The 3,044-nt window shown below is 40.2% G+C and overlaps 1 non-coding gene across 1 annotated transcript; it reads left to right on the forward strand.

Annotated features, from left to right (window-relative positions):
- Nucleotides 1-222: 222 nt before the first annotated feature.
- Nucleotides 223-328, forward strand: LOC112087692. The gene has a single exon (XR_002900237.1). It is a non-coding gene; the product is annotated as a small nucleolar RNA R71 (small nucleolar RNA).
- The last annotated feature ends 2,716 nt before the right edge of the window (nt 329-3,044 follow it).

Genomic DNA, 3,044 nt, shown 5'->3' on the forward strand with positions numbered 1-3,044 from the left:
TTTAGCTCAGCAATCTCCCTTGATTCATGACTAGTAATAGTCTTCTTTGATCTGTCATACTCAGGGTTGTTGTTGATGTTAGCTACAGCCAGATTTTCGATGAGTGCTCTCCCTTGTGGTATGGTTTTTGAACTGAAATCTCCATTGCTGGCAGTGTCAAGAGTAAGTTGATACTTCTGCTGAAGTCTTCTGTAAAAGGTGCTAAGCAGGTTTACTCCAGAGAAACCATGATGAGGGCAGTCTCTCTCATACTCCTTGAATTGCTCCCAGGCTTCATAGAATGATTCTATTGGGCCTTATTGGAAACTTTGTATCTTGTTTCTCAGCTGGTTCGATCTTGACTTGGTGTAGAAGTGGTTCAGGAAAGCTGACTTGCATTCTTCCCATGAAGTAATAGAACCAGATGGCATAGATTTCAACCATCTAAAAGCTTTATCACTTGGAGAGAAAGAAAGAAGCTTACAATTCACATAGTCCAGAGATTTCTTCAAAAAGATCAATGTGGTCCACTGAATGCTCAGTAGAGATTCCATGGAATTGGTTCTGCTTCACCAAAGAGACTATCTGAGGTTTTATCTCATAATTTTCTCTTGGAACAGGGATTTGAATAGCTGATCGATTTTGAAAGTGTTGGTGAGGTGCATCAAAATCGGCAATGAGTCTATTCCGAGGCTGTCTTCTCGCAGGATTGGCAAGCTGTATTGGTCGATTGGCTTCTCTAACAACTGGTGGAACAATGTTTTCATCATTCCTTCTTCCTTCAGCATCGTCCTGGTCTTGTCTCCTTTGATTTTCAGCGGCTTGAGTAGGATTTAGAGGGACTCGGTTTCCTTCTTCATCGAGTTGTGGCTGTCCATCTTCTTCATGAGCAGCATCTAGGTCATCACCATGAACTGAATCACGGTCATCATCTCCAATGTGATCCTCCTGATCACGGTTTAAAAGATCTTCCCGATGGGCATTAGGATTGGCCATCTTGAGCGTTCTTCGTCTGAGTTTCCTAAGTGCTCTTTCGTGTTTGTTAATCTCGTCTAAGGGCAATACGATTTCTTCAGGATCTCTCCTAGTTTTCATGCACCTGTGAGCAAAGAAAGCAAATATAAAAAGAAGAGTTAGAAAATCTCCAGCGGAACTCGAAAATCTTGAGGTTTAGAATTGAAATTAGATTAAGAAGTCAAGTCAACAGCGACAGATCCCTGGCAACGGCGCCAAAAACTTGGTGTGAGTGCAGTGGGCAACACAAGTTTTACCGTAGACAAGCTGCAAGTGCACAGCAAACGCAGTAGTACTTAGAGATCGAATCCACAGAGATCTGTGTGTTGAGGACTCCTAATTGATGCTAAAAACAATCGTAGACATAATCTAATAAAGAGGGGTTTTGGTTTGTCACTAAATATAATTATGCAGAGAATTAAAAAGAACTTTAAGTAAAAATCGGTTGAAAAACAGTAAGGAAAAAGCGCTGGATTCAAGGTTTATCTTTAGGGTTCATGTTCTAAACACACAAGAAATTTAGGCAAAGATTTTCTATGACTCTGAAACTAGGATAGACACATGTAAGATTAACCAACTCTGGTCACCCTAATCATCTAATCACTTGTTCATGGCAATTAACTCTCCCTCTCATGCCAGAACAAGATCATGCTTTGTAGATCGGAATCCATCTCTGCTTACGTATCCTTCGTAAATAGCTTTCATCTCCTACGACAGGGACGTCCATAAGATCCAGTTCAGGCAACCCAGATACAACACTCTCGTGGCTCGGATTAAACCTAGGATCGGATTCTGGGTGATCAATCCAGAATTACCGCTTTGAGATTTGGATGAATGGGAGAATCATGTTAAAAATCGAAATCCTTTTTCCTAAAAACCTAGTTGTCATTCGAACATGGGATCCCTTTGGATTACCCTTTCACCCAACTATCTGACTACTCAGACATGGTTGAGGTAGACATCATCATCGGTTTAGAACTAAGAAGAAAAAAAGTAAAAGAAACAAAGTTGCAGAAAAACTTCTCTTATTGAAGTTAGAATGGCGATGAAGAGCTTCTACACATGCATAAAAATAAAACCTAAAACTACAAATGAGTTCTCTCTCAAAGAGAAGAAAGAGGCTCTCTTACAAAAGTCCTAAAAATGAGTATTTATAGTGTTTCTCCAAGTCTTGGGCGTCTAGGGCTTGTAAAATGGGTGCAGGAAGTGTCTTGGGCCTTAGTTGGGCTCCTGAGGTTCGGACATAGGTCCACCGGGGGTGAAACCTCCTGAGCCCCGGTGGGAAGAAGGCTGGCCGCGGGTGAAAGCACTTGTGCTTGACTAGGCTTGTGCTAATCGGCCTTCAGTGCATTGATGATATCTTGAGATCTAACCGTTGGATTGCTTTGATTCCAAGTGTGTTGGAAAGCTGGTTGTCTCCTCTATAATGTCTTTATTGGTTGCCAAACTTCTGACGGCCTAAATTTATCCAAAAATGTACTTTTGCTCCAAAATGCACTTCAAAGTCCCAAGTTTCCTGAAAAGCCTTTTAAAACTCCAAAACATGGAATACACTTATAAAACCTTTAAAACTGATTAAAAACACATGCATAAGATATTGAAAGTGATCCATAAAAGTGGTCAAAATCAGGTGTTATCAGTTACCACTCTTTGTTTTCCTAGATGACCAGTTCATCTTTAGTTAGTACCTCACCCTTAACCCAAACCTTCATGTTCAAACCTCATGCTCTCTCTCTTTTAAGTCTATGTCGACAGATATGTGCAAAAACACCGGAGAAGGAGGAACAACATAGTTTTCAGTCACTCAAGAGAAGGACAGAATGAAACCGGGAAGGAAGTGTACCATGTAACCTCAGCAAACCTCATGATGTCTCAAAAAACTCAAAAGATAATTTTTGTGCTCCCTAAAACTCTAAGTTAAAAGGTGGTTTCCCCTTTCTCAAAAAAAAATCGTAAAAAGAGAAAAAAAAAAAAGAAAGGAAAGGAAACCAAGAGCCAAAAGAGTCTTAGAAACCGAAATAATTTGAGGAAATGCGATATGTATTCACTTA

This window comes from Eutrema salsugineum, unplaced genomic scaffold (genome assembly GCF_000478725.1).
Source record: "Eutrema salsugineum unplaced genomic scaffold, Eutsalg1_0 scaffold_17, whole genome shotgun sequence".
Taxonomy (NCBI): Eukaryota; Viridiplantae; Streptophyta; class Magnoliopsida; order Brassicales; family Brassicaceae; genus Eutrema; species Eutrema salsugineum.